This window comes from Hesperophylax consimilis, chromosome 2, assembly GCF_061612785.1.
Source record: "Hesperophylax consimilis isolate HC1 chromosome 2, BYU_Hcon_1.0, whole genome shotgun sequence".
Taxonomy (NCBI): domain Eukaryota; kingdom Metazoa; phylum Arthropoda; class Insecta; order Trichoptera; family Limnephilidae; genus Hesperophylax; species Hesperophylax consimilis.
Window position 1 is genome coordinate 5,906,750 of NC_142837.1, and position 21,387 is coordinate 5,928,136.

Genomic DNA, 21,387 nt, shown 5'->3' on the forward strand with positions numbered 1-21,387 from the left:
GTGCTCCGATAGGAAAGAAAAATCGATTTACCACTATTTTCGATATTTTATAAAAATCAAGTTTTTAAGGAAATTAATAATGACGTAAATGTTTATTATAACCATTTAAACCCTTTGTCTAATACACTTTAAAAATGTACGGTTCATTTCATTGTTTGTTTTCATAAATTGAAAGATTTGAGCATGCACAAAAAATTACTTTTGAAATGTTTTGAAAATCGTGTAATGTGTAACATTAGCAACAGGGATACAAATCATTTGTAGAAATACGTAAGAAAAATAAAAGGGCAGTAATATTATAATTATTGACTATATTTTTAGATACATTTAATGATATGTTGTAATTGTACCTCAACATGCATTTTAGGGTTTAAAGTTTATTTCGTTGAATGTTATCAATATTGTTTCAACATGTGAGATCATATTACGTTTAATGAAAAATTTGAATTAATAAAAATCTTGTGGAATGTAATATGCTTGCAAAACTAAAAAACTAAAACTTATTTTATACTCTATAGTTTGTAAGAAATTGAACAACATCACAGACTCAAAAATGAAAACCCAACTATCACCAGCGGTTAAATATCTTTCATATCTGCTGTACCACGAAGATCGGGATTCTTTAAAAAAATAACTATATTATTCCCATTGCTATTGTTAAAAAAACTTTGAGCAGAGTTTTGAGTAATCATTTAAAATAACACGAGCGATAACTTTTGTGGTTGTTTTTTCTGACGCAGTCGTCTAGCGCATTTGACGGATGCCTGCGTCGCGGCGCTACCGAAACGTAGCGACGCCTAGCAGCTACAGCGCCAGCGTCGCCCAGTAGGGGATGCTGTGCGCCCGCCGCCAGTTCTGTGCCGTCGCCGCTACGACCGGTCGCTACCCTCACGGCCATACAACCGCTGAGGTCGCTAACGTAAAAAGTTTAACATTGAATCTCCCTCACATACTGTGAAGCTTGTCAATGTACATTATGATATTCATGTGATTTCTGTGCTTCTGTTTTTATGGATTGTGATTTGCAAGGATTCGTAACCTGAGTTTCGTCACATATTGGTAAAAAAATATTTTTTTTTTTATTTTCACATAGATTCGGATAAAATTTAATTACTTTAAATTAAATAAATACTAATTTTATAAGCAAAGTAAAAAAATCTGCTCTTTTCAATACTAAACAAAAACTATTATTTTATAAACTTTAGAGTCTAAAGTATAAAGATTAAAATGAAAAGGAAAATAATAATGAAATTCATAAAAAAATTCTAATACACTTTTGATATAATACTTACAATGGCAGCATTTTAAAAATAATAAATCAAACGTTTTCAATAAAAACTGACTTGACGAAAGCATTTAGAAATTTCCGACGTGGTTTACCACTTTCTTGTGCTTTTGTCAATGTCAGTTTGAAACGCTGTCAAAATTATATTTTTTTAATTTAAGTTCGAACAAAAATTTAATATTTTTAATCAATTCTCAAAAAATATTAACTGTTTCTGCTCCTGAGAGTATTGCTGTCAAAAAATGATCAATAATTAATGAGTTTTTTCCTTGTCGTCGAATTTTCTCCAGGAAAATTACGAAATTCAAAAATAAACTTTAAACCCTAGGGGAAAATTTCTTGATTGAATTCTATTACCAAATGAAGGAGAAAAAAATAGAAGGCGGGGCAAGATTTTCATCGCGAGTTATAATATATATTGTGTTAGTCCATTGAACGCGATCATCGTCACGAATTTCCTTGAAAACACCTCAGCATTTCTGAAAACGTAACTGATTTAAAATGTAATCGGGATTCGTAAAAAAAACATTTTTCGGTCTTTAACATTACAGCATCATCATTATTTGAGGCTAACGGTATAATATTTTAAAAGTGCTCACAAAAACGGATTTTGTCAGTTTTCATTTTTGGATTAATGCCAAATGAAAAAAAGGCCGCTGTAGCTTCACAAGAATAACATGTTTGAGGATTTATTCTTATAAATAAAACCTTGACACATTTTAATGTTTTCTCTTAAATAAAGTATAAGATCATCATACACAAACCCATTTTATGGTATTCAATAAATAATGTAGCTATCATTGAAGTTGGAAGGAACGATAATATCGGGGGAACTAAGCCAAAAGGGCGTTAGTGACATTTTACGAAAATGAGTAGAATTATTACATACCCAAGAAATAAAAAAAAAGTTGTTTTACGTTTTCATCAATTTCTAAAATTTGATGCGTCACTATTTTAAGTAAATAAAAATCCTAGGTTTTAACAGATGTCCTCTTTTCCGTGTGAACAATCCAGTTAAGACAACTAATTTAGGATACTAAATTAACATATAAATCTACAAATATTCATTCAATGAACAAATAAAATATTAAATAAGCTTTGTTATTATTATAGTCTTAGAAGAATAAAAAACTCATTTAAGATTAAACGCAACGCTCGTTGTATTCTACGTGTTCACAGATGGCGTTAATTAATTAATTTTGTTTAAATACGCTTTTGCAAGGTATTACTTTACAGTATTAAGACAAATTATTTGTTTGCGCCCTCATATACGCAATATGAATATGAATAAATAGTTTTGTCCATATAAAAACTCAATTCTATCGAGAAAGGCATACAAATACAATATTGGATTGAATCATCAGTAAAATATTGTATTTGTGTGCCTTTCTCGAAAGAATTAAGTCTTTAAACGAACAAAACTATTGATTCATATTCATATTTCGTATATACGGGCGCAAACAAATGATGTGTGTTAATATTGTAAAGCAATACCTTGCAAAAGCGTATTTAAACAAAATTAATTAATTAACGCCATCTGTGAACACGTAGAATACAACGAGCGTTGCGTTTAACCTTAATGCAGTATTTTACTATTTGTCATTTTCTAATAACGCTATCCGGTTGACAACATGAAAATATGTATTTTTTTGTAACTTTGAGTTTGACATCTTCATGTTTTAGAGTGATTTTTAAAGATACGTATCTCTGACCCATTCCATTTATTTACTTACTTCATAAATAAACATTTAGCTAAAGTATTAGAAAACAGCACTAGCAATTAACAAATTTATTGAATGGTCGGGTATTATTTTTGTACACGCGTAAAGGTAAATGAAGGTATATTATACCTGTAGTATATTTTAGACTTTATTTTAGAATATTTTTATCTATTTAATATTTGTTTAGAAGTTACTTGGTTTTTTAAGATATTCTAGGCCGTCCAAACTGATAACGACAGTGGTAAGTTAACATCTTCTGATTTATACCTTTTTGATTTTGGAACCGATAAACATAAAATATTTCCAAACAAAAACCAAAAAATTCTTTTTGTGAACCTTTTACTTTTCAATAAAGTTCTGTTCTTATTAAATGAGACCGAAGTACACAATTGGAAAAGTCCGAGGGAAGCCTTATTTCTATCTGAACTCAAAATTCTGCGCATTTACCAACTAAATAAATTAATTCTCAGAAATAATTATTGACAAAGTTTGACGTTTTTAAAAACATCGTGATTTCAGTTAACTGAATTTTTGTAGATTATAATAATTATGATGGAGTAAACCTTGTTTGAGATCTATTATTATTATTAATAATAATATTTTCTTAAATCATGTTTTAAGTGAACCTCATTCAATACATTCATGAATTCGTGTCTTGAAACTGAAATAAAAAAGAAAAAAAATAATTGCCCCGAATAAATGTAATACAGAAAGAAAATAGCTAACCGCCGCAAAAAAATTTAATAACGTCATTAAGATAGTGACGTTTCTTTAGATAATAATAAAGTGCCCACTTATAAATGTGATGATTTGTTGATTTTTATTTATCAAATAAGAGAAAATTAACATATTTTTTTTAGAAACGAGGTCCGCTGTTCACAAAACCTATAAGTTTCGAGAGGATTTTACGGATTCACTACAAATATGATGAAATTACTCTCCCTTTGTACATTATTTGAACAAAATAATATGTACCCTTTTAATAATTTGATTATTGTTTCCAATGAGTCACACGTAACGGACGACTAACTTTTAGACAAAGGAAAATTATCATGGATATAACCAGAAAGCTTAGCACTCTCGATTCCACTGAATCCATTTGAAGTTCCGGGGAATAAACATATTCATAGATGGTACTTCATAGCCAATAATTTACCAGTAAGATGAAAGCCAGTATCTAATTGAACTGGGCGAAACATTATGTACTCGGCAATTTGCAAAGCAAACTGTTTGAACGCTTACATCAGCGAGTTTCCTTTATCTGAAGATTTATACACTTATGTAAAGTTTATTCAACTGTATGCAGAAAATGTTACTCGACTTCTAGAGCACAAAGTCGTGAAAGGATTAAATAGTTGCGGGAGAAATGAAAAGTAATTTACTGGCGAAAATTTAAAGCGATTCAGGCGCTGTTTTCTTTATTGGAAATATATATTTAATTTTTGTTCAGTGGTAAGCACCAGCAACAATAGGCATTTAATCATTACCAACAAATTTTACTCAAAATATTACTGAAGCAAGTCTTCCACAAGGAAAAAAAATCGCTTCTAAGGCAAGATCAGTATTATAATGTAAAGAATCTAATTCAAACCACAATGGAAAAAACTCGATTACTGCTTGATTATTTTGTTAAAAACAGTAACAAAAGTGTTCCGGTCTACAAAAATATTGTATTTTTTCTTATTCCTCTGAAAACGATTCTTTTTCACCTCAGACCAAAATATTCAAGCTATAATATTTATTGATAATGAATTGCAGGACGTCCGTTTTCTAGAATAAATCACGATATGTTGAGATCTCAAGCAGGTCTGTCTTATGGCCAGGGTAGCAAATTTTAACCGTTTTCTTTGATTATGTCTATAATATAGGTCTTACTCTGATCAAATACGCATTTTCAACATAAATAAATCATTTCATTTTTATCTTCAAAAAGCGTAATATATTAACATTTATTTTTAATTTTATTAATATTATTAACATAAAGGCTAATTAACTGGCGGCAATTTCTGCCTGCCAAAAATTCATTTTCAGTACTGACCATAAAATATTAATTCACCTTTCCCTCGGCTTTTTACTACGAATCAGATTAGTAACACCGTTTTTTTCCTTAAAAGAAAATACCAGTACACGGGTTAAAGTCAAATACGAATATTATATTCCAGAAATTTGTGTGAATTTTAACAACATCAAATAGGAACCATTGGCAAATTAATATCTACATTTTAACCTGTCTTTTTAGGTAAAAGCCTTAAGTGAAATATACAGGAATATTTTTTTATATTTTCCGTGCGACTTTATGGTATACTTAATGCTGCGTAACGCTTTAGGATTTTACAAAAGTACATTTTGCTCACAACACGACCTTGACTAAGGGTAAAATCCCTTGAGATGCCATGAGACCTTGGTACTCTTGTTGTTTCAACAGAGAAATATACTACTGCTTATAAACACACATATACCGTCTTGTGAAACAGTAATGGAAAACACAGACGAAAGTAAAAGTAAGAGTACATGTCGCAGAGTACATCATTTATGAATTTGATATATAGTTACTAGTATGAAGACACTCAGATAACAGAACAAAGCAGAAGCTAAATCACTTTTTGAAGCGTTACTTCGTAAGATGTGGAGAATCTATTTAATATTGTTTTAAAGAAACGTAACTTTAGTCAAGTAAAATCAAAGAAGTGTCAGAATTGATGTAGTACGAAATGTACCCAAAATATGTATTGAATAATATCCAAAACCTCATTTAAATATGACGATATTTCTACAATTAAAATTGCGTTCATAACTTCCATCAACTAATTTGCAAGTAAATGTTGTATGTTTCCTAAAATGTATTCATGAACATCATCGTAATTAGTTCAGATGTGGCCAAATACATATTTATTTGTTTAGCTGCATAATGTTTTAACCCTTAGTGTGAAATGATATCCACCGTGGATTTGCTAGTAGCTCACCATACTTGCCCCGATTTCATGGTATTTTGAACCTCAAAACATAGAACCAGCATACTAAAATATATTTTATTCGCCTGGCAAGCAAATATTTACCTTATCAATATTATTCTAACTATCATCACTTTTTAAAAATACTTTTAATTTGTCAGCAAAAAAACGCATCGTGTTTTATTTTTTAAACTTCGGATGATATTTTTCGATTTTTTTTCTATCGAGCGATTCATTATTTTTTCAACATAGTCGATGAATAGAGATTATCTTAAAAATATAATTTTCAAAGATAATCTTAAAGTTTATTTTTTTAAAAGCTTAAAATGTTCCAGAGAGTTATGTTGTATTTAGAAATTCGGAATACGGCGTCCTAAAATCGGACGATTAGATTGAAATATCTCGAGTACGTCTTTCACATCTCGTTACTTATTCCATTTTCACAACCCGGCAATAAATTTGTGCCGCTATTTAATAAAAATATGCAATCAACATTGAATATATTATTTCAGTACACAAGGAATAATATGTTTAATACTGGTCTGAAAAAGCCATTGTCTGGCTTGGAAAACTTGCGTGAAACTCGCTATTGGAATGAATAGCAACCTTGTTTTATTATTTAACACGCACGTTATATTCTCAATGGGAGCTGTAAAGCCATTATTGTTGGGGTATTCTAACAAGAGTCAATATGCTATTCTTTATTATCTTAACTATAATGCAGAAAATGTGTTTGTGAGTACCAATAAAATCTCAAAACACTATTGTATGCTTGTCGGTATCGCAACAGGAGTTGAGTCAAATACACTACTCACGCAAGTGTGTTTTTTTTTTTTTTTTCTTTTTTTTTCCTTAGGTTTGTCAACAGTGATTCATATCAAAGCTCTCAAAATACAATTACATTAATTAAACTTGGTTGATACTACCACTAATTATAGACAAACACAACATTGTGTTGCTTGCATACAGCGTGTTTCAAACTTTTTATTCGACTTCCAGTGAAATAGAGTGATACAAATGAAAAAAACAAAGATTTCATCCTTAAATTTAAAACGTTAAACTCTTTGAAAACTTTAAATCCCTTTCTCGGAAATAACAATAAATAGGCAAGCTTACATTATTTGAAGTAAAAAATTAAATTAAATTTTTGTCTCCAGTGACTTTTTGGAAACACTTTTTTTTTTTTAAAGAGTATATCCAAAAATCATATTTAAAAAAGCCAGCTGCTTCAGCATAGGGCTGGCAATTCGCAGGGAATTTCCCAAATTGTGAAGAATTTCTAAGAATTTTAACCGATCGGGTATTTTTTGGGTAGAACTTTGAAGTGGGTAGAATTCTGGAATTTAACAATATCAGAACTGACGTAACTGACACAAATTAAAATAGCATTTCTTTTTTATATAACCATATTAAAAAATAACATTTTCAATAAATTTCAAGCGAGAAAAACAATAGATTCGTTTCCTTTCGCAAACAAATTTCTAAGCCTGAATGAAAGGGAAAATTTCTAAATAATAAAAAATAAACGTTTTTTAAATATAACATAATAGAATTATGTGGATATTTTAGAATATGTGCATTGGCAACCTGTATGAACTTCTCTTTCTTTACCCCCAAATATTCATTGAATTAAAAAGGGATTCATATACCTACCGTAGGACCTAACATCGTAAAAATAATAATAGATTGTACAATATCGTAAAAAATGTTTGACAGATGAAAAGTTTGAAGTGAATTAATGTTGGATATTGTAATGTACTGGTGTACTGTTTAATTATTTTATCAGTATGAAATACAGTTGATATCGGTGAGATTTCCGTTCTATCAGAGACTAGCAGTTATTCTATAGAGGGAAGCAACTGGAAGTGAGTTCTCTACCTAGCGATCGACTAGAATCGGCTGTTCTCGTAACCAGGTACAACCGATGTACTATCTCTGTCATGTGGCGTAAATACCGCAGTCGGAAGTAACTACACTACAGTAAATGGATAAAAAATAACCTAGATCTTCAGACTCTACCGACATCTGCTGGGCGGTATCAAAACTATAACAAAATAACACTACGAATGTCAACTTAAAAAAGGCGAACTAAATCTTTTATTATTTGCCATATTTAAAAAATATAAATCAATTTAGCATTTCCCAAAAATATATTACCAAAAAAAGGCGATTTTTATGTATTGACGTCACGATCTAAAAAAACGGATTTATTTTATTTTATAATTAAATAACGTTAACTTTCTAATTTCTTCACTAATATTTTCGAAATTTTGGAAGAAACGTCTATCCACAGGAATTTTTTTCCCAAGTCATTATAAAATGCATCCATTGGCCTATTGCGCGTGCTTTTTGGTATTCTTATAATGTAATATAATATTTTTTAATGTATCTTGTGTATTGAAACGGTCATGTATTGTGTATTGAAACAGTCATGTATTGTGTATTGAAACAGTCATGTTTTGTGTATTGAAACAGTCATGTATTGTGTATTGAAACAGTCATGTATTGTGTATTGAAACAGTCATGTATTGTGTATTGAAACGTTCAGTAAGGTGGTAAAATAAAAAATTTATTATATTTCTAATTAAGCCGAAAAAAGCTTATTCAAAATCTCGAACCACACTGATGAATTTTATTGTTTTCCTGATCCTTTATGAATACTTAACAGTGAGTTCATTGGAAAAAAATTCTGTTATATCTCATTACAGAATTGAATAAAGTATTAATATGTGTTTTCTTTTTCAAATAATCACTACATTATTTGAAAAATATATAGCTAAATTTTTATTTTTTATATATTCAATAATATTGTTATTGGGTTTATAAAAACAGTTTATTTTTAAACAAGTTCTGCTGTGTAATTATTATTACGCGTGACAGCTGTTTCGCCCTCTGAAGGCATTATCAAACTGTCAGTTTGAATATATAAAAAATAAAAATTAAAATGGAGTTCTACAAATTAAACTTAATAACAATAAATAAAAAATATATAGCTAAAATATATACAGGTCACCCCAAGTGGTTCGCTACGTTTGGTGACTTAGCAGGGGTGCCCGGGTTCATGGGTTAAGGTTTGCCCGGGTCTTGGTGGCGGGTGCGCCGGCCCACCTTCTGCGTGGCGGGCCGGTTGGGAGATGCTGGTTGAGGGAGACCCTTTACAACCGGTTACCGCTGTCCGGGCCGCTCGATAGTACAGGGGCCCGACCCTCAGGCTCACGACTAAGGGCCTGTTAAGACACGGCGATAACCGCGCGATTGATAAAATCGCGCGGTTTGAACCGCAAAAATGTTGACTGTTCAAACATCGGCGGTTAGTTAGCGATTAGCGATCAGTTTCAAGATGGAAGTCGAAGAGAAACTAGCGTGTCTGTGGCTGCTCCAGAAAAAAATAAAGAAAAGAAGGAAAAGGCAGTATTGGATGCATCCAATATTAAGGGATCGACTGACACATGGCCAATTCGTAACGCTATATCCCAATTTAAGAATGTTTGAGAGGAAATTTTTTGACTATTTAAGAATGTCAATAAAATCTTTTGATGAACTAATTAAACTAATCAGGGAAGATATTTCGAGCTCTGAAACACATATGAGGGCAAGCGTGTCACCAGAAGAAAAACTCGTAGTAACTTTGAGGTAAGATATTTATTATATCGCGCGGTGCCCGCAACGCTACTGAACGCTGAGGAAGATCTCCATAGTAATAAAACCGCGTGGGCGCCGCACGATTCTATTTTCTAGCGGTTGAGTGGCGGTAATCGCGAGGTTGGACTAACCGCGCGATTATGTCTGAATGATTATTATACCTGATATAAATACCTGCGTAAATAAGACCCACGCGGTTCCCGCGCGATTCTCAAACCGCGCGGTTCCCGCCGTGTCTGAACTAGCACTAAGGGCCTGTTAAGACACGGCGATAACCGCGCGATTGATAAAATCGCGCGGTTTGAACCGCAAAAATTTTGACTGTTCAAACATCGGCGGTTAGTTAGCGATTAGCGATCAATTTCAAGATGGATGTCGAAGAAGAACTAGCGTGTCTGTGGCTGCTCCAGAAAAAAATAAAGAAAAGAAGGAAAAGGCAGTATTGGGTGCATCCAATATTAAGGGATCGACTGACACATGGCCAATTCGTAACGCTATATCCCAATTTAAGAATTTTTGAGAGGAAACTTTTTGACTATTTAAGAATGTCAATAAAATCTTTTGATGAACTAATTAAACTAATCGGGGAAGATATTTCGAGCTCTGAAACACATATGAGGGCAAGCGTGTCACCAGAAGAAAAACTCGTAGTAACTTTGAGGTAAGATATTTATTATATCGCGCGGTGCCCGCAACGCTACTGAACGCTGAGGAAGATCTCCATAGTAATAAAACCGCGTGGGCGCCGCACGATTCTATTTTCTAGCGGTTGAGTGGCGGTAATCGCGAGGTTGGACTAACCGCGCGATTATGTCTGAATGATTATTATACCTGATATGAATACCTGCGTAAATAAGACCCACGCGGTTCCCGCGCGATTCTCAAACCGCGCGGTTCCCGCCGTGTCTGAACTAGCACTAAGGGTGGGCTGCCCCATCAGCGAGTGAAAAAACCCCGCCACTGCTGTTGTGCCGGTTCGTGACCGGAGGGGACCCAGCAGCAGCGTTTGGGGCGCATTGGATGCCCTCTCCAGCCGGACTCTCCCAGCCTATCGCCTAGAACCGCAGTGGGTGAGCTGGAAACAAACGCTCATCACTCCTGGACAGCCTGAACCCCATATTCCTACCCACCCCTCATACCTTTCCATTCCAGACCTTCCTTTCACTTCATACCCTTAAAAAAAAAAGAAAAGTTAAAATCATGAATATACATAAAAACATACATAACATCATTACAGCGGCGAGTAGCAGGCGTCCCCGGTGCGGCCCAAAACTGTTGGTAAATTTTGCCAACATTCGCGGTCTGCACACTAATTTAAATTCAATTCATCACCATCTTTTGTCCCAACGTCCCAACCTTCTTTTCCTATCCGAAACTCAGATAGCCGAGCCGCCAGACTCCTCCTATCTGGACTGCCCGGGCTTTACCCTTGCAAGCAAGTTCCGACTTAAAGGAGGAGTCTGCCTCTATAGTCGAGCTGACGTCAACTGTGTACGACTATTGAGTCTGGAAAACTCCAGATTCGACGTAATGTGGTCGCGCGTCAATCTTGCCAGTACGGCAAGATTCTACGCATGTCTATACCGCTCACCGAACCATAGCGAATCAGACACTTCCGAGCTCTTCAAACATTTGAGAGATACTATTGATGATCTCTTGCCCCGCTACCCTTCGGCCGAGTTTATTGTTCTGGGGGACTTCAATGTTCATAACGAACCATGGTTGAAGTTCTCTGGCCCAACGGACTCGGCTGGCCGACAGGCGGAATCCTTTGCCATTTGCTACGGATTAGAGCAACTGGTTCAGGAGCCTACAAGGGTTCCTGATGTCCAGACTCACCGTTCCAATCTGTTAGACCTATTCTTAACTACTGTGCCTCACGGTTATAAGATTGACGTCACAGCGCCTCTGGGATCATCTGACCACTGCCTAGTGATGACATCAATCCCCGTTAGCCTCAGACCAACCAATGAGAGGCTGAGGAGAAAAGTGTGGCACTATAGGTCAGCAGATTGGTTCGGTATGCGGGCCCATTTCAACGCTTTTCCGTGGTCAGCTGTTTGTTTTCGGACTTCGGACCCTTCAAGATGTGCCCAAGAGATTGGTAAAGTCATCAAATCGGCGATGGATGGCTTCATACAATCGACTACAAAAGAAACTGGTGTGGGCTCAAAGCCGTGGTTCAGTCGACAATGCTCCGAAGCAGTTCGACGAAAAAACGCGGCTTACCGAGCCTACAACACAACTCGAACGCCCGAAAGCAGATCAGCATACAACAAATCGGCAAAGGAATGCAAGAGAATCATTAATAGGTCAAAATTCGAACACGACCTGCAGATCAGCAAAAAGCTGGCTGCCTGCCCGCATGGCAGCAGAGCATTCTGGTCCCTTGCAGGCTCAATAGGTCGGAATTTTTGCAAACCCAGTTTGCCAACTCTTACCAGACCTGACGGCTCACTAGCAAACACCGCCACCGAAAAGGCTAACTTATTAGGGAAAATGTTTGCGGAAAACTCGACCCTCGATGACGGAGGTGCTGTTCCGCCGTCCGTTCATCACTGCGGCTTCTATATGAAAAACGCTGAGGATCCGGCATCGGGATGTACTCCACGTTATACGGGGGCTCGATGTTAACAAAGCTAGTGGACTTAATGGAATACCTGCCCTTGTATTGCAGAAGTGTGCTGCGGAAATAGTTCCAGTTTTGACAAAGCTCTTCAAAATGTCCCTGAAGTGTGGCACTGTGCCCTCTGGTTGGAAAAAAGCGGTCATTCACCCTATCTCCAAGAAAGGTGACCGCTCCAACCCGGCCAACTACCGCCCCATAGCGATCACATCAGTTCTGTCTAAAGTGATGGAACGTGTGATCAACGACAAACTGCTCACATACCTCGAGAAGAACAAAATTATCAACGAACGTCAATACGGATTCTGGCGGAACCGCTCGTGCGGTGATCTTCTCGCGTATGTGTCGCATGTTTGGGGGCGGTGCCTGGAACGTCACGGTGAGACCCAAACGGTCGCACTAGACATATCTAAGGCCTTTGACCGGGTCTGGCACCGAGGACTTGTCAACAAATTGCCTTCTTACGGACTTCCCGCATCCCTGTCTACGTGGATTGCTGACTTTTTAAGGGATAGGTCGATTCAGGCAGTTGGTGACGGTTTCACCTCATCCTCACACCCTATAAATGCTGGCGTCCCACAGGGATCGGTTCTGTCTCCGACTTCGTTTTTGTTGCACATCAATGACCTTTTGACATGTGCACCGATACATTGTTACGCGGATGACAGTACAGTTTATGATAGCTTTTTTTTGACAAGCCCCCAAAGGGCACACAAACTCCAACGGCTTGGAGGGCTTTGAAGCAGAGAATGGACGGTTATCTCGAGAGTATTTCCTCCTGGGGTAAAAATAATCTCGTCGAATTTAATGTTTCAAAGACCCAATCCTGTCTGATTACGTCTAAAAGGGATCTAAATGATAATCTAGTCTCCTTCAACGGAAGCAATCTTCCGAACAGGCCTTCCATTGATATGCTTGGTGTAACTATAAGTGACCAGCTCAGGTATGGGGGCTCCATCGAAGCCAGAGTAAAGCTGGCCTCTCAGAAGCTGGGCGTACTGTACAGGGCCCGCAGATACTTTAATAATACACAACTGCTGACCCTGTACAAATCGCAAGTGCGCCCTACTGTTGAATTTGGCAGCCATCTCTGGTCCGGAGCCCCTAAATACCTGAAAAAAACACTTGACTCTGTGCAGAAACGGGCGGTCCGTTTGATAGATTCCCCAATCTTAACAAACGGACTGCAATCTTTAGAGCACAGGCGTCAGGTAGGTATGCTGTCCTTGTTCTATCGGTATTACAATGGAAGATGCTCTGAGGAACTAGCGTCATTGATCCCTTCGGCACCGGTGCGTAGTCGGGATAAACGCCAAACGCGTGCCCAACATTTGTACACGGTTGACATTTGTCACATGAGAACGGGTCGCTTCTACGATTCGTTCTTAAGTTCAACAGCTCGGCTGTGGAACGAACTGCCGGCCTCTGTGTTTCCTCCCTCCTACAACATGGGAATCTTCAAGACCCATGTTCACTCCTTCCTCTCCACAAAAAGACCCTCCACACAGCATCCCCAAAGATGACATAGGCCCTGAGGGAAATTATTTTCTTCAGGGCCTCCTGTGTGGAGTTAATATAAAAAAAAAAAAAAAAATAGCTGACTATTTATTTATATTTTTCTTCGGATTAAATGAAATATTTGTGTCAATAAGTGTGCGGGTGGGTAAAAATATCGACTACATTTTTTTACACTTTAGTTAAAATCGGTTTTACTTGGTAAATAAATTCAAATGACGAAAATATGCTTTCTACAGAAGAAATTTTATGTTTTCCTGATGCTATGTGAAACGTCGTACGGTTGTATTACGAATATGAAATGTATTTGAAAAGATTACATCAATGTAAATGTGAGGCAGAGAATTACATACGTAGATAATTTGAACTGTCAAAAAATAATGACAGATTACCGTAAGCTATTCGTTGACATTTTAATTATTTGTTCGCAAATGGAGGACTCATAATCATTTTATTGAAAAAATAATGTTTCTATAATAAGTATTGAATTTTTGTTACTAATTCTTATAATTATAAAGACGATCTATTATAGGTTCACCGAAATATGTTTGAAAATACCCGGGAATAAAAAAATTGAATAATAAATAAAAAATTCTCATTTTTTTATTATAAATGAGTAATTCGACGCGGCATTTGACCTGGTCGGAAACGACATAAAACGGATGCGGTAAGAACGTGGACAATCGAAGTACACAACACCGCTCTCGTGCCACACCGACCCATATACGGTCGCATGTCGCATATAGTAATATGAAACGGAGCTTTACTGAATAAGAGTGTAACGTAAAATGTAAACTAATAGCCAATGTCGCGTTAGTACGCCATTGTTATAAAAAGATTATTGATTAAGCAATACAAAATGAATGACGTTTTGCACGCCAATGTATTTAGGTTTTCTATTAGATAGGCCAGATTTCACAGAAAGGTCCAAACCCGCTCCCCGTCCGCTGAGGACTGAGTTCCACCGGTTCCGGTCATCTGGTCACGCGTTCCGAACTTCTTCTTTTAAATTTAACAACACCCGTGTGGCGCAAGCATCCCAGTGTAAGTTGTTTGTGGCCAGCCAAGTTAAAAAAACAGTACCTCCGTATAAAGTTGCAGACGTGGCAAATTTAACTGTTAGAAGAGTTAGTTTTTTTAAGGCTCTCGGTATCGTACTTTCTTATTGCACTTGGTTTATGTTGATTACTTACCGACCCACGTGGTAGCCATCTAAAATAAAATAATAGTAATATACGAGTATTAAACACAGCGCTCTCGGTATCACGCCGTCTTATTGGACTCGTTTTATGTAATTTATTACTAACCCTGAGGGTGTCTAGTAGATTGCAATCGATAAAATTTTAATGTCGAATCTTGTACCGTTCCACAAACCCCTTTTTTAATACGATATTGACGAAATCCGTCATCTATGGTTAGTTTGCGACGTTCGCGAACACGGTCGAAATATGATTCCGACAGTCGGTAGACATAAGCAGATGCTTTTGGTAAGGCCTCTAAAGTGTCAGATAAGCTGTCAATATGTACAACTTTTTGGATAATGCCATTCTTTATGCAAAATAACTTGCTAATTAATGGATGGAGGTCAACTTACTAAGCTTTAAGGTTTGAAAGATATCGGAAACATGATCCGTGGATGGTCGAGACGCGAGCAATTGATTCTGTTCCAAGTTGGAGGAACAAAAGTTTTTAGTCATAACTAAAGATCCCCTGAACTAATTTACTCCCTTTTTAGTCTCAAAAAGTACATGCGGACTGCGAATCATTTTAGTAATCATTTTAATTCGACATTGTCGATTTGACGTAAATTCACAGACATGCGTGCCAGTATTTGCAATGTATGTCGATTTCCATAACCAATACCAGTCTTCTCATGAAGAGTACAAAATAGTCGGTAGTTCCATCTATCGATCCTATATTGTAAAGTGATGGACATATGCTGGCAACACTAGAGGTACATGACGTTTGACATTCTTAAATGTCAAACGTCGTATAATTACGTAAAAATACTAATTAATTGGGAATTTTGTATTAAAATACTATCCTTAATATTCATTGGTAGTCCGTATTTACTTTTGTCATTAAAAAGGGAGTTAATTAGTTAATGAAGTCTTTATTCAGAACTTGAAAGGTGAACAAAATTTCAAAGAACGAACGGTTATATTACGCTCGTAGGGTCATTTGCCCGAACTAACTTGCCGCGTATACGAATTATAGTATAATCTTTATTAAAATAAATATTTACTACAGCATCCCGTTAATAACCCTGTAATTTTTCAAAACGAACGTCAATATTAAAAGCGTTGCAATTCAATTGACAGCCAGGGAGCTGCGTCTGTTTTGGCGGGCTTTTTTGTCTACCGTGTTTGCGAAAATTGCCAACTGACCATAGATCGCGAATTCAAGCAATATCGTATTGACACTACGCTTTATCGGTAGTCCGTACCTCCGGGTGGTAGCCGTATAAAATATATATTTTTTTTAAATATGTAAAACGAAGCGCTCTTGGTATCACGCTTTCTTACTGCACTCAGTTTATGTCGATTTTTTACCGTCCCATTTGGTGGCCGCCTAAAATAAAATAAAATAAATATATGAAACGATTCGCTCTCGGTATCACGATTTCGTACTGCACTCGGTTTATATCGATTGCTTTTTAACCCACGTGGTTGCTGCCCATGTGAACTCATGTGTCGCCTAAAATAAAATATGGTTTTTGTATACCGATAATCTTGTAATCAGATACTTATAATTTTCGAATCTCTAAATACTATAGGACATGTAAGTATATATAATTCATCGTTACATGCCAATGGGGTTGGTCACAAATTGTAAAATTGAGTTTCTCTCTCTTTTCCTTTTTATTATTTCTAAAAAAAATGCTCTACTGTATAAATCACTGGAAAATTATAATGAAAATCTGACATATTTATTGGAGGAAGGTGTTTGTGATAATCCCCCAGGAAATAGAAGATATTTTAAAGTTCATGGAAGTTTTCATTCATTAGGGAGCATCACAAAAGCATTCTTCTATGAAAGAATTTTTAACACTGGCTCGCTTTTTGCATTATTTGTATTGCCTCGTGGAAACCAGAAAAAAATAATGTAAATTAAAGGCAAGTTAATAAAAGTGAGAATTTCGGAAGAGAATAATAAGAAACGAGTAAAACGTTGAAGTTTGTCTAATGAGAGCATTATAAAATGTTCAAAGCCGAAGGATATCGCAGACAGTGCGAATAATTTTATTAAGTGTGTTATTTAAATCAATATTAATTTTAGAAATCTATATTATTTTCTACTTCTTATTTATTTGACATTTTTTTTTTATTATTGATACATTTTTTTTACAATATTTTATATTTCAATTTAGTAATGTTGGCCTCACTGGGTTGTTTACCCGTGCTGAGGCCCCCATGTTATAATTTAAGAATTTATACATTTAAAAAAAATAAAAGAAAAGAAAAACAACATTAAAATAAAGATAAATTTAAAATAAAAAATAAAGATTAAAAATTAAAATATAATTATAACACTAAAAGAAAAAGAAAAATTGGATTACTGGTTTGACATTTTTAGGCATTTTCTTGAGTATTAATAACATCTTAGTTAAGGGTTAAAAAAATATATTTAATTTTTGTGTAAAGCAATTAGAAAAGCCAAATTTTCTTTTTGGTAGACCAGAAAATGATATTTTCGATTTGGGAGGCGGGTATGGGGTACCGTAGCCCCAGAAACCATTAATTGGATAACCAAACCCTCAGCTGTAGGTCACCTCAAGTGGTTCGCTACGTTTGGTTGCTTAGCAGATGTGCCCGGGTTCATGGCGTAAGGTTTGTCCAGGTATTGGTGACAAATCGTGGCATCACAGTTGCGTGATGGACCAGATCGGAGAGGCTGGTTGAGGGAGTCCCTGAGATCTCTCCAGCCGGCTCCCCGTGGAAGGCAAATATTCAAAAAATATCGGATTCTTCTGATCTTACTCTCATTCTTTTTCGTTAAAATACAGCATTCCCAAGATGACATAGGGTCGGAGAGAAATTATTTTCCTTAGAGTCTTTTTACTAGGATTTAATGAAAAAAAAGTTTTATCACGTAACTTTTTTTTTCTATTCGTTTTCTGATTTCATTTAGGCAGCAAACTAGAAATAATTATGAAGAGTTTTATTTTGTTAAAGGAATCAAATTGTTAAAATTATCGTAGAAACAGGTATTATTACATAAAAAGCGAGAAAAGCTCTACTAGTAACATCAGCATCCCAAGTCTTTAAATGAAAAAGAAACCATTTTGTAAGTTTTCTGGAATCTTTCAGTTCTGATCAATCCTACAATCTTTGTTTAAGTTAAAGATTTTTTGTTTAAAATTAAACTCAAAATACAGAGATTGCTTTAAACACCACTTTTTTATCATATTTTAGGGGTGATGCACTTATTCGTAGGGTTCGAGTATTAATAAACTAACCTATAATTATTACTCAATTGCTTCATGGTAAACTCATCTACGATGCATGTACTTAATCAATGAAAACAGGTTCCCGCCATAAGAATATTCAATTACGTTTCACGTCACGTATTTGTAAGGGAAGCGTGAGAAAGCAACATAAAGAAGCACATGTACGTGTAAAGAGTAGGGCTCAAAGGAATTCAATGTGACTTGTGGCACCAATATCATTTGACTATCACTCAAATGACGCGGTGTTTTATTGCTTTTGAAAAACACGCTGCTTTCTTCCAATAAAATGGTTTTAAACCTAAACGTTATTTATTTATAGTTTGTTATAAAATAAAACCTCACAGATATACCAATAAGTGGTTGTAAAGCCCGTAAAGCTGAAATCGTTTTGAAATATTTAAGCCTCGCATGAATATATTGGAATTTCATTCGAAAATGGAGGGTCGTTAAATCCAATAATGAAACTTTTTGAATGCCTATTTAGAGAGATTAACAACAAACAAGAGAACAACCAACGAAAACAAAATGAATAATACTTAGAGTATGTTAAATATTACAAAATACACAATGATTTCCTGTCAGTCAACATTATAATAATGTAGTATATGAATAATATGGGGCGAATCACAAATGCTTCATTCATTTAATTACTATGCGTGGCATTAATTTTTTCCCTAAATTGAACAAACGGTTAAATTACCGCCCATTGTTTTATTTTACTACTGTCATTTTAAATCAAATAATGCGTGGTAGTTTTTTGTTAATATTTCACAGTTTACACAGGACTGGGTCATTTTCAGAAACATTATAGACATATCGCATTGCTTTTTTCTTTTCATAATACTGAAAACATAACGAAATAAAACGATTCAGTCGAAATATTTCAGTAACTGTTATATTTATTAAAAATCCTCGAATAAACCAAAAATAATGGAATCGTTTTATTGCCTTCGCAATAGCAGGATAAAAATAAAATAAGTAAACGCCATTATATGCCTACGCAATACGAAGTTAAATTCTGAAAATACCAAATAGTGGTTTTATTATATTTTAGAAGAATAATGTATTTAACACGGTTTTACTGTTGGCAAAACAATATCACTGATGCCAGCCTGAATCCACATGTGAGAAACGATTTTTATTCAAAAGTTTCTCTTCAAATGAACATTACGACGGAGGCATTTTGTTAGCATTTTTGCGATGTGATGATCACCATGTCATTTCATTTACCACGTCCTGTACTCATTTCGTTGAAGAAAAACACTTGAAAACATTGTTCATAACAATGTTGGTTGAAATTTTTTATCTTTACAAAACTTGTGGGTAATAAATAAATCCATTAATTTTTTAATCATCACTTTATAACTTACAATTATTTCACCGTCTACAAAAACTGACGCCTACAATTAGGAGAACCATCTAACCATCAAGCCTTTTCAACGCAGGGGAAAGCAGAAAAGATGAACTGCAAGACAAGTCTTTCTCGGAATACAATCTTTCCTTTGTTTACATGAACATATGGCCTCATAAAAACAGACTCTCACGTGACCCGGCTCCAGTATTTGATATATATACTTCACCTATATACTTATCTATCATATTAGTATGGTTACAAAATAATATGAAAGAAAAAACTGTAACACATTCTCTAAAAGCATCGATTGTTACCTTTTTTCTCAAAATCTAATGTGATAAAATCGGAATTCTTTTCTGTAGAAGCTGATTCAAAATGAATGGGTATTTTGGTTTGTTTGCTTCGTGAGCTTTTTCCGAAACAAGCAGAGAGCAGCCAGTGGCGGCTCTTCTATGGGGTCATTTGATCAATGACCTCCAAAAATATGTTCCATCATAATACATTTTTTAAAAACAAGTATTGAATACACCATCCGATTATTACTTAAGTTTTAAAATTCTTGCAGATTCGTACGGTAATAGCGTGTTCCAATACCATCTAGCGTTCAAATTAGAAGCTATTATATATACCTGACTTTAAAGTTTGTCGCCAAAGTATCTCCTTTCTTTCACTTTGCTGTACAGATAAAGGAGGTAAACACTATCATGTAAAATGACCGTGGTGCGACAGAGATATCTACGACCTCGGATTATTAAGGTATTAGAGGGAGATGTCAAAAGATGTCAGTCGAAAGTATTTTTGTGATAAACGATAAAATAATAGCCAATAGCGAAATAACGTTTATCATCGTTGACGTAATTTTTTACGAAATAATTTAAAATGTCAAATCTGTGGAAATAGTATTGAAAAATTCATTGGATCGTGACAAACGTATTCAAATAAAGTGTCAATTAATTTATGTTACAAAAATAAAGAGAGTAAAAACAATATTATGAACTGAAAAGAAATATATTTTTTTAAGTGGATTTATAAATGATACATATAATAAAAGTAATGCATACGTACTTTTATTCTCATTGTTTTACGTTTTAACTCAACTGATAAACAATGGAGTGAAATTGAAGTTAGCGATTGAAATAACTTTTTATGAGAAAAGAAAAAGAATAAATAATAAGCTCAATTATCCTAAAAAACAATATTGTATTATCGGCTTAAAAAAAGGTGAGTTAAGTAAATGAGAGGCAAGTTAATTACATTCATTGACTTACTATACTATTCACTAGGCATTAACAATATGTATTAACATTTCGTATATTTATTTTTCGATTGACCATCCACTTCTGGACCCCTATAGCCACCGCTGGAAGTAGTTCTTATCTCCATTGTTACGCTTGAGCGCCGCGCCATGTTATTGCATATTATTGGGTTTTATTTCAGGAGAGGAATACATTCCCTGCGCCATCTACCTGCAATAACACCCCTTATAAAATGCTCTCACTGTTTTTCAACCGTCATTGCGGCTGAATATACCGTTCAATTTTTATGATATTTTCCATGCTAAATTGGGTAAAAATCTATGTATGGGAAACACCCATAAACTGTTAAATACTTTAAAGCATTACGACCAAACCTTATTCCGCCAACAAATGAGAAATTGACGATTAAACTTATTATCTAATAATATTCAGTCATAACCTTAACAATATCAATAATTGAGCATCTTTTTGTGATTATATCGTTGAACGTAAAATATTATTGTTATTTTTAACTGTTTTCAGACAATTTGTTTCACTCGGTACTTTCTTTTCAAGTTTCATACAAGATATTAAGAGACATAGATACA

At 34.9% G+C, this 21,387-nt stretch overlaps 1 protein-coding gene across 2 annotated transcripts in view; it reads left to right on the forward strand.

Moving 5' to 3' along the window:
• The first annotated feature begins 870 nt into the window (after positions 1 to 870).
• dpr18 (defective proboscis extension response 18) overlaps positions 871 to 21,387 on the forward strand; it is a 172,463-nt gene continuing 151,946 nt past the window's right edge. For both annotated transcript variants that reach the window (XM_089644368.1, XM_089644361.1), the window contains exon 1: positions 871 to 1,059. The gene's annotated coding sequence lies outside the window, so the exon portion shown is untranslated. The remainder of the gene's footprint in view (positions 1,060 to 21,387) is intronic.